This window comes from Amblyomma americanum, chromosome 7, assembly GCF_052857255.1.
Source record: "Amblyomma americanum isolate KBUSLIRL-KWMA chromosome 7, ASM5285725v1, whole genome shotgun sequence".
In the NCBI taxonomy this organism is placed as follows: Eukaryota; Metazoa; Arthropoda; class Arachnida; order Ixodida; family Ixodidae; genus Amblyomma; species Amblyomma americanum.
In genome coordinates this window covers 94,367,113-94,378,473 of record NC_135503.1, presented here as the reverse complement: position 1 = coordinate 94,378,473, position 11,361 = coordinate 94,367,113, and the positions used below count along the sequence as shown (strand labels likewise).

General features: G+C 46.8%; 1 long non-coding RNA gene across 1 annotated transcript; it reads left to right on the top strand.

Annotated features, from left to right (window-relative positions):
- Window positions 1–2,867: 2,867 nt before the first annotated feature.
- LOC144097952 (uncharacterized) lies at window positions 2,868–11,077 on the top strand. The gene is made up of 3 exons (XR_013307118.1): window positions 2,868–3,085; window positions 4,030–4,186; window positions 11,050–11,077. It is a non-coding gene; the product is annotated as an uncharacterized LOC144097952 (long non-coding RNA).
- The last annotated feature ends 284 nt before the right edge of the window (window positions 11,078–11,361 follow it).

Sequence of the window (11,361 nt, the reverse complement as noted above, 5' to 3'; positions counted from 1 at the left end):
AATGCTCGCCCTGGTTATCAGGTTTCGCACTAGCTTCTCACGAAAACTTCCTGGCTTCAAAATCCACCCGCAGAACTTTTCCCTCGTTTCAAATATTCTTACACAGAAGGTCCACACCAATATAGCTAAAATCGCTACAAGCGACAGGTAATCCTAGGGCTAAAATAACTAGCCAAGCCCGAGCGCGCCTGATGCGGCTGTCTCCGATTCGTTGCCTTCGCGGCTCCGTGTGCAGGTTGCGCGGGACCGGCCGGAGGCAATGTATTTATATGTTCTCGGACCCGGCACCAAGCCGGAGGCACCAATGCCGCTAACCAACTCCCAACAGTTGTCCAGCGTTTAAGCAGCGCCGGTTAAGCAGTGCGACACTGCTTTGCGATGGCAGCTCATGCTACATGTGGGGCTTGTGGAACCCAAGTTGCACCTCCCGATCAACCTCTCGCGGCTAATCATTAACTGAACTGCCACCTGCCACGGTGAGCATTTCGCTCAAAATCCGTTGGGTAGGCTAAAATGACGTCACAACGTCACGCAATTAGGTGAGCCACGAGCAACCCAAACGGATAGAATCCAACCACCCAGCCATTGAAGATCGCAGAGAAACCGAAAAAAAAACAACTGACAAATCGGCAATTATGGGCTCCTGTGCTAGCAAAGTAAAATCTGCAGAGAAGCAACCTAGGTGACCGATAGGCTATCTGGGGCACGTCACCTTGTGACGTCATCAAAACCTGCCCACATAGAGAAACCGCACAGGCAAAGGTTAAGCGGCTCAGTGGAAGCTCTAGTGCTAACGCACAAAACAAACATTGACTCACGCAGCTAAAATAGATTTCACAGGAAGCATGGCAAATTATTTTACCATAATTTTTTAGAATGGGCGCGTAGATGATTTTTGCAGAAATTATGGTTTGCGACTAATAATCTACAAGCCCTTATGCTTCCTATATGATCCTGTCTAGGGACATACTGTTGCAGTTGTGCAATCGACCAATAAGAATAACAGTTTTCTCTTCATTGTCGTCTGGCATATGTTAATAAAGTTGTTTGTTCAGCGGGCTTATATTTATTGTGATAGTGCTTAAGAATGTTTACATGATTACTCGTGCGTTAAATGCACAAATTATGCTCATTTTATACCCTCCCGCTCAAACACGCAGCTAAGACCATAATCGTGCCAGTAGCGAAGAACATGCACCTCGAGCTTCAGCCGGCAGTGGGACAGTCAAAGTCAAGGCGCTCCTGCGCCAATACGGCTCTACAAAAAAAACGCCCTATATGTCGACGCGGCGAGATACCCGTCCAGCTGAGAGGCTATGGGACTAGCGGGTACAAACGCCACTGGCTCAGTAGAGATTACGTGTTCCGTTTGGGGCCTAAACTCGAGCACGACGACTGAGAAGACCGCCAAAGCGGTATCTTTCACTTCCATATATCAGGTGGCAACACATCACAAACACCACGCCAATACAACATGAACAATATTTACAGACTCACAGCCTGTGTGCCGCGCCTTCGCGAAGGGTACTTTATCTTTGCAGCCTGTGCGCGCGCTCGCACCAATCAACCCCGATATGTTCTCTACCTTTTGTATAATTTGGACAGATCTTCCCACGCCTCTCTTCCCGGTAACAAGAGCGCATTAGCCCGAGCAGCAACCTTCCCGGTGCTGTCGACGGAAGCGGAGGAGGAAGCAGACACCGAGGGCGCCTGCGCTCGTCTGTACTCTTACACCCACATCGAAAAATATTACCGTCGCACACAAAGAAATACGCCGCCACAGCACGCAACACTGAGCAAGGCCGAAGCCGTCTGTTGCATGGCGTCAACGTCAGACTCGCATGTATAATAGAGAGAGACGTTATAGTTGGTGCCTATTAGTAGAGTGCATCTTGAACCCGCGCAAAAAAAGAAAAGGGACGAGGAAGAAACCAACAGGATAGAGCGCGGATGCATGTATCCTAACCTGCATCACAAACACCTGTTCTCCCTCAGCCTCTACCCGGACAAAAGCCGGAGCTACCAAGAACACCGACCTACACTCTACCATTCCGTTGGGCCTGCACAACCCTACCGGCGGCGTCCCACCCACTATCTTCCCCGTCCGATCCTGTGGGAAAGATGTCCTGTCGATCACGGGGCTTATCGACAAGCGCTAGCACATCTTGCGTGCCGGTAAGATAACGGTGGTCAACGGGGCCATGGACTGAGAGCCCTTCTTGAGACCGCTCTGACCAGCGCGAACCCGGAAGACCAGCGGCAGCTGCTCCTGAAGGCCTGCAGGATCGTGGTGGCACATGAAGCCGTGAACTGAGGGCGCCACCGAGGAAGACACGCACACTATACCTAAGAAAAATTTCCTACCCCCTCCTCTTCTTGTTCCTATACCCTACTACAGTCATCCCCTGGAACCATGATGCTTGTAAACCTACCCGTAAGCATCTTTTCCCGCTTTCGTTTTCTCACAATCGTGCACAACGTTGTTGTGCCAATAATAAACTAATTTAAAGGCTACCTAATTAACTTCGTGATACAAGAAATTTCATTGTTAGCTTGTCGTTGTTGTTGGCTGGAAACTGTAGCCTGTAGTTAACCTCAGACGGAACGCGCTTCTTCTTCTTCTTCTTTGCCTCAGTAAATATGGCAGATACCCTCGCGGGGGGGGGGGGGGGGGGGGATATGTCAAGGACTTTTTTTTTTTCCTGGGCCTTGATCTTTACCGTCGTTTACGCTAGTTTTCTACATTTTTTGCCAGCTGAATGTAAACTAAGCCCCCACTTCAATTTTTACAATCAAGTCCGTAAGCTTCACCCAATTTAGCTCTGGTGATCACAACATAGTGAACAAAATGACAGGCGCCATCAGCAACTACGTTACGCAAGCGTTATCAAGAAATTGCAGCGCGTGGCCGAAAATCCACCTTTTGTGATTAAGCACGTGCTCTCAAGCAGAATGGCCGAAGAAGACGTGAATCTTTCCAGAGGTTAGGGTCGTACGATGAAACTGCAGCTTAGGTGGAAACCAAAAAGCCGAGCTGCCTCCCTCGTCGCCGTCGTGGTCCTTCTCAGCCAAGAGATACGTGCGGGTAAGTGCCGAAAGCCACATATTGGGAGGATGCGCTTTAACTCGCAGTGCTCTAACGGAGAAAGCATCGATCCACAGCGGCCTTTACAGGATAAGCATGTCTTCGGCGTCGTGACTGCTGTACGCACGCTAATACAAAAAAAAAACCGCCTCGCCTTTAATCAGCATAGACTTTTCTTTTCTGCACAGAGACCGCGGAAACATAAAGCATGGAGGTTCGTTTAATATAAGGAAGCACATGAAGCTTCAGTTACCAGAAATGGTTGGATTAATAGGTGAGACTCGAGGTGGCAACTTCTCCAAGCAATATAGCAATTTAATATCTTTGTTTCATGGAAACAAGTTGGTTGAAAAGCCTAAAAAACATGCACTATATGCAGATTTTTATGGCCTTTACATTTTTTACTTTTGCGGTTCATTTCTAATACTGAATTTTTAACGAGAGCATGTAATCAGAGTAATCGAAATATTAATCGAGGTCTTGGCTGCTATTTACTAAAAGCGAGGCTGTTGTCAGCGCTACACATCGCTTACCATACTTTGTGCATGCTAGGTACCAAGCGCGAATCCGAGTTGGTATTTTATCATTTAAGGCCACCTCTTGGTATTCTCCCATTACTGCGTGTTTATTGCGTGTAATTTTTAACAAGTAAAAGTAGTTTTTGATGTCATTATGCAGTGTCTTGAGTTTAGCACAAGAAGCTGGGATGTGACAGTAAGCCGTTTTTAATACTGGCTGCGTATTGATATTTTGATCAGTTGTGCAGGCTCTTAAGAGACAGCTGCTCAGACCCTCCCCGGGCATCGAATGCTGGGTGGGCTCGAACGGTATCGTATTTCTCAGTGCTTAAAGCACTATGACACATGAAGGCAGCGCTAAGGGCGTTTTCAAATTTTCCTTTCATTTTCACTGAGGAGCTCTTATTTACCGATGGCGTTGCGCAGCGCGTGTGCTGAACCGGTTCGTGCGCCACTACGAGCCGCTGTCGTACGAGCCCGTGTCTACGCACACTCCTGGACGCTGGAGGCGCTCGGCCACCATGGACCGTCACCACAGCAGCGCACCAGGCACCGTCCAGGTCGCCTTCAGGGCCCACGGAAGGCGAGTGCGCTCTTTTGTTTTCTTGCATCCATTAGGACAATGGCGACTTCTCAAATATCGCATGAGTTGGCATCGCAGATGATGACGCGATAGCGCTAAGTCCTTTCAGGGGTCTGGAGTGCTCTTTGCATATCACTACGGAGACACGAACACTGTCGGACAAGACACACAACGCCTCCCTTTAACCAAATCTAACGAACGTTCTTCGGTGTCCTGGCTGTAGCGTGTCTGACTCGGGATAAAAGGGCGCGGTTACGATTCTCATCTAACCTAATTTTCTTTTAAGTGCAATTAATTTGCTGCACACACATATCATAATGGCGTTTGACTCATGTTGCTACCTTATATTCACAACTTATACGATACTTCATTCAATTTCCAAAGCCATCACGCCGCGTGTGACGTCACTACCTTTCCAGCCAATACGCATTTTCCCGCACGGATGGCGAGCGCGCTGCTGGGTTTTCCACTGAACGAGTCTTAACGCCAACACTTTAAAAAATGATACTGTAACTCGTCATCGACAGCACTTGCAGGCATTAAATGCATTGCACGAATGCTGTAGCCTGTTCTAAGGCGGCCTATAGATGACGGCATGCGCACTCGGATACACGTCGCGACTTTTTGCTGCTCAAAGTGCCCCACCGCCCTTTTTTTTTTTCACCGTTTTTTTCTCCGAGCTGGGCATGGCCAATGGTCCTCCTGGCTGCTGTGAAGGCTAGAAGGCGCCATTTGCTTCCTTCGCAGCCTTTCGTGCTTTATGTGCGACAGCTTTAAGCTGCTTCTTTTTCTAGTGATGGCCAGCGCGTTCAAGGTCTGCCGTTGCTTTCGCTATCTAAAGCCCCATAGAGCTCTCCAGTCTTTCAGCCACCTACGCATATACTGACGGTGCATAACGAACGCATGAACAATAGCTGACACAGCGAATTCCACCCCGTACAGTTATAGAGGCAACCAGTCAGGAAACGCGCCCGGGAGCTGTGGCAGCGGCCGCGTGATCTAATACTTCGCGAAGCGAAGCTGCCTTGTTTGCGCCGCCAATATGGACCTTTGGTAAAAACTTTCTAGAAAACCTCGGATATTTGGGCTATATGAATACAAATTTAGAGACCCAAAGCACTGATGTAATGGAAATACCGCATTTAACCCAAAATTGTAAACTGCAATCATTGGCTCAGTATTAGGTGTTCGCCTCTTCGGTTTAATCCAAAGAACAGTGATAAATGTATACGCCGAATTCATTTTTTGTATCTGTTTTTAAGAAAAAAGGTCAGTATTTGTGGAATTTCTGTCATATCTAACTGGCGATTAAGCGCAAGTTACAGTAGGCTTTTACTAGGCAAATTACACCGCAAGCTAGACTGGGCAGGTTACACCGACCTGGGGCCATCACTTCGTTAAGTATGCTTTTCCACCGCATGTTACGGGATTGAAAAGTTTTGCAACCGTAACAGGCAGCCGTCAATTCGAAACTATGCATAACCGGCACGAAGGTGCCATGTTCTGGCTTCCGCATGCCTCAGTCCGCGGAGCAGAGGGTGTCCGGCCCTCTCGTTTAGAACTCAATGCAACAAGAATGGGACAATAAAACTTTGGAAACTAAACTTCCACTTACGTTTTTGTCTTTTGCGGCATTTTTGCTGTCTGTTACGGCTGTGACTTTCTTTTAATAATAATAATAATTGGTTTTTGGTGGAAAGGAAATGGCGCAGTATCTGTCTCATATATCGTTGGACACCTGAACCGCGCCGTAAGGGAAGGGATAAGAGACAACTTTTGAGACAGGCATTAATGCGGTATATAGTACTACATGCGAGGCTAGTTTAAAACAAAACAGGTAAATAAACACTGTACGTCACTTCTGACCGGACAGGGATATCAAATGTTTCACCAATAAAAAAAACTAAAATTCTTAATTAAAAATAATATTCGCCCCAAGAAACCAAAAGTGGCTTTTTGAACACGGAAAAAGTCCGCCCTATTTTCGAAAAATCAAATTCGAAAAGTGGAACCCTTACTCCGAATTTACCATATATAAACTAAAGAAAATAACAACAAAAAGTTGATTTTAGTCCAAAGGAGCTGAGGACTCATTAGGCGCAAATGAAACCTGTGCTCATTGTCGTGCAATTGTATCCGTACTTCTGTGATTCGCTTTGTTATGTGGTCTTGTTATATCGCGTTCCATCATGAAGATGATGTTAGCGATGGAACTTCTAAGCGTTGCTGTCTATGCGTTATTTCGTTCTCTTCACTGTAGTGAGAAACCGATTGTATTATATATCTGTTAGGTTTTTCGTACAAAGAGGAAAGGAGAACTTTTTTTCTTCTTTTCTGTGTGCAGAAGCAAGGGTAATCTATCTTTTTTGCTGGGTTTCTGTGAAGGTTTTAGCATAATTTCTTAATATCTACTACTTTCATGTTATGGTTCCTTGGGCCTTTGTCAAGTTGTGTGCCCAGCTTTTAGCATGGAGGGGCCACCTAGGTTTCCCAGCTAAATAGAAAAAGTGATTTGTTGAGTGTATGCAAGATGTGCGCCGCTTATCTTGACAAGGACAGTTAAAGTCAACTTGGACGGTTAAGTGATTGATTGATTGACTGACTGACTGACTGACTGACTGATTGATTGATTGATTGATTGATTGATTGATTGATTGATTGATTGATTGATTGATCGATTAAGTGAGTGAGTGAGTGAGTGAGCGAGTGAGTGAGTGAGTGAGTGAGTGAGTGAGTGAGTGCTTTTTCCACTGCACACCATTCGGACGGAAGCTTTTTCAATGGTTTCGGCAAGTTCGACATCATGTTCGGCTCAATGTCCACCTTCAGGTTCGCCGCGGTTTCTGGATGGCGTTTGTCTTAATTTCCCGATAAAGTTTTTCATGCCTATTTTGACACAATGTATGTAGCACGCATGCTTGAAACGACCACATTCGCGGATTCGGTGTGATATATTGGTAAGATCATTTACTTATTAGGACACTGCAGTTGTATAAAAATTAAGTAGGCAGTGAAAAACGTATTTCAAAGAGACCAGTACCATGGAACACACCCGCTGTAATGACCGCGCTTTCGCAGGCTTTTCACGCGTTGCTTAATTACGGCTAGCAGGCTCAAAAACAATTGTTTATTCGTGAAAATTGCAGGTGTTTTGTTAAATGATTGCAAAAAAAATTAGGTATAGCTCACGTAGGAAGGCTCCCAGGTGAACTTTTCTCAATATTCTCGTTGCACAAATACTGCTAGTAAGCGATAGACCACTCTACGGGCTCAATCTTATTCATAGTCCCAGGCACAGCCCAACCCGCAGGCTTGATCGGGTAGAAGATTCTGGTGTTACATCGCGCCTTTGCTTAGCCTGGGCTTTCAACTGTGTGGCTTACGCTCGGCTTCGGCTTCAAGCCTCTGGCAATGCAGGCGTCAGGCTCGTGCATACACGTGCCTGTGTCGGGCTCTGGATCGCTCAACGTCGGTTCATGAGCCCGACACAAGCCCTTGTATGCACGGGCCTGAGGCCTGCGTTGCCAGCTGCTTTAAGAAGAAGCAGAGCGCAATCCACACACTTACAACTCAATAATCCGACAAGAGTGAGACAGGGTCAATCGTCACGGCGAACAACTAGGTAGCCAGTGTTTTTTTGTTTTTTAAATTTGGTTTATGCTGCTTGTCTTGCTCCATCGCGGAAAAAAAAACACAACGCAGTCTATGGCTTTCCTGGCATGCCCCGAAAAAACTTCTGAGAAATACTCTCGACGTCAAAACTAGACATCAACAAAGCTTAACTACGGGGAGCTTTGAGTCGATATTTTTAAACTCACTTCAGATTTAGTTATGTGCCGAGAATATAGTTTTAAACAGCCTAGATTGCACGCACTGATCCTCTTGGCTCAACGAACGGAAGCAATTAACTTACGCTTTCTGCTGGTTTAAAAGCGGAAGCGAAAATCCAAGTTCGGAAACTGAGTACAGAGCCAAGCTGTCCATCTAACACTGCTAAAAGTATGGGCGAATTGCACCGGATAATAAATTTTTAGGATGATATTTAGGACTTCTTGAAGCCCCGCCTGGAAACTAAGCTGCCGCATGCTTCCCCTGCCGTAGCATGTTTCATATAACATTTCCGTGCCGTCGGCAGCTTTTAGCTTCATATGCTTTGGTTACTCTCGTCAAAAACTGTTACTCGCCTGTCATGCATGGCGCGATATTCGCACGCTTCCATCAGGTTCGTCTATAATTTCATCGAAACTTCTTGCCTTACAGATTACCTAGCGCATACGCAAGCTGGTATATGATTGTGCGCGATTTGCGCGGAGCCCAAAGAGTGCGGGATCGAATTCTGGCCGCGGTGGCCTAGTTTCGATACAGGCGAGGTGCACAAGTGCATGTGTGCTGCGCGATGTCATAACACTTCATAATACCCTACGTAGTCGAAATTAATACGTAGCTGCCCTCCAGTGTGGCGTCCATCATAGCCCAATCTGCATATTTCGCAGGATAACAAGGGTACTTGTGACGTGCGAGGATTACATGTACAAAATCAAAAATGAGCGTATGAATCAAAGGAAACACAAGCCTTTAGTGCTGCTACAATAAAATAAACCTGATGCACCAGAAATCCTTCGAAACCACAGCGCGTTGCACGGGAATGAGAATTGCGGCCAGGAAGCTTAATTGGCCCTGGTCAACTTTTAATGGGATAACATTTGAAGCCTCATCGGGAAGCAAATGTGTCCTCAGAAGCAAAATTTCTTGATTGGCTGCAAGGCATTCGCATTGGCTAGAGGGGAGTGACATCACCACACAAGAGCATTTTCATTGGCTGCAGTGATTTGACGTTTCCAGACTAGAAGGTACGTCACCATATCTGAAGTGACGCCTTTTCCGGCAAAGGAACCGACAGCATTTAATACTATCGCAATGGCAGCACATATTGGAATTAGATGTCCCTGTAAATTTTCCTCCCTTTCTCGCCCGCCGAAGATCGCGCTGGCTGTTTGCTTTAGAGCGCTATTTTTTTTTCGTCGCAGTGTATTGAAAGTAGGCTTAGAATGTTTGTAGTCATGGCAGCGTTATATGTTCTCCCGCAAAACTGCAGTAACCCTTGCGTTGACATCACGCATATCTGAGATGCGTCGCACAGTTTGACTCGTCTCTCCTTTACCGGATTTCACCGCAAGAGAAAAGCGCTTCAGTTTTCCTCTCTCAGTTTTAGTGAAGTTTCTCACGATGGAAACCTCTCAGCTAAAAAAGACATGACGTCGTTTTTCAACCATTTTGGCGTGCGGTGTGCTTGACAACCTCCGCCATATGTTTTCCTTGTACACTATGCGGATGCAAAATATCTTGAAGTAGATTTTTTATTTCATAAGGCAACTTCTAGGCCATGAACAACAGCAGAGTGCATACTAGTATAGATTATAAAAATATGAAACATCATTTCGCAGTCGACGCATTTTAAGACACCAAGTTAAGTATACGGTCAGTGAAAAGTTCCCAGGCTACGGGGTCTGCTTTTGAGCAGTACAGTCTGGCTGTTAAGGCAACCGCGACGCTAAAGTTATCTGTGGAGGGCAACAGAAGTATTGTTATAACCTTTTACAACCTTGGTAGCTTTATTTCAATCAGAAGTGCCAGGAAATACCAAAGAAAAGCCGACCAAGGGGCCTTGGAACTTTTGACAAGCCCTGTATGTATCTTTGACGTTTATACGCAGACGTCAATAAACGTTTTCGAGAAGGTTTTCTCGTTTTACAGAGCACATCAAAAAGCTGTGGTTCATTACCATCTCGTTTGTACTTTTAGGAAGAGCACGGAAAAGTTTTTAACAACAATTCAAAGCTGACATATTTTTAAAACTACACGATAAACGCCTCTTGCGATGCCGAACATGCCCCAAACAACACCTAGGTGCTCAATCAGCTTGGTGTTTCTCCGAACCGAATAATTTCTTATGTTGTCCAAAGTGCTGCCATGTGCACTACCTTTCCTCGCAGAGAGAATCATAGAATTTATAAACTGCCTAGAGAAGTCTGCATAGATTGCATTTTTCAAACAGCATGACATGCGAACCACTCACCTCCCAAGACGACGGCTCCGCCGATACGCACGGCACCCTCCGCCGTCCGCAAGCGCTCCTTATGTTGGCAAACACGGCTCGTCGATATGCATACGCAGTCAGCAATTTGTCACATCGAGCTTTGTTGGCCATGCCGCTGAGAGCAGAGATAATTTAGCAGCCCCGGTCCAACATCGCGCTTTGAGCTTCAAGACCAGGCTAGACCCGGGCATCTGAGAGGCCTGTGTAGAGCTCTAATAACTTACTCTAGTTTCAGAATCACTTGGTCTGCCTCGTGTCGTGCAGGAACGCATGGATTGAGCTTCAGAATAATCGACAACCAGTCATGCCCACTTTTTTTCGCACACACCAAAACAGCTGTCAGGTATTAGGATGCCTAGCGTCGCTCAACATTATTACGGGGTTAGTTCAGCAGCCGGAACGATAGGCCGCGCACAGAAGACACACCAAAAACCAGGTCTCTCAAGCACTAGCTGCAGCGTCCTCGTCGTCGCCAACTGCCCAGCGACAGAACAACGTCCTCTGCGCTTCGCGACTGTGTATTGTAAAACTGCCCCCACTTCCACCCCGCGGTGGTAGGCATTGTCCCTGGGTGCCCTAGGGGGTAGTTGCGAGTGGTAGCGTTTAAGACGGGAGACATGCACAAGCTGTGTGGAGGGGGCCACGGAAGGAGAGTTGGGGTGTAGTGGCATGTGTTCTTGGGTAACATTGCTCAGTTGCATCAAGATGCGCTAAGGACCGACGTAGCGAGGCAGTGGCTTCTCACACAGCCCCACACGGCGTGCAGGAAGCCAGGGCAGTACCAGGGAGCCTAGAGGGTAGTGGACGTGACGATAATGAAGGTCGTAATGACGTTTCTGAGCGGTCTGAGAAGCGTGGAGACGATCCCTAGCAATTTGGCGGGCGCAGTCAGCGCGGGAAGTAGCGTCAATAGTGTAACTGCTTGTAGAAGGGTCAGAAGGCAGCAAGCGGTCAAAGGGTATCAACGGGTCACGGCCAAAGAGCAGGTAGAAGGGAGAGTATCCGGTGGTATCATGACGTGAGGAATTGTAGGCGAAAGTCACGAAGGGTAAGCTGACGTCCCAGAAACGATGGGTGT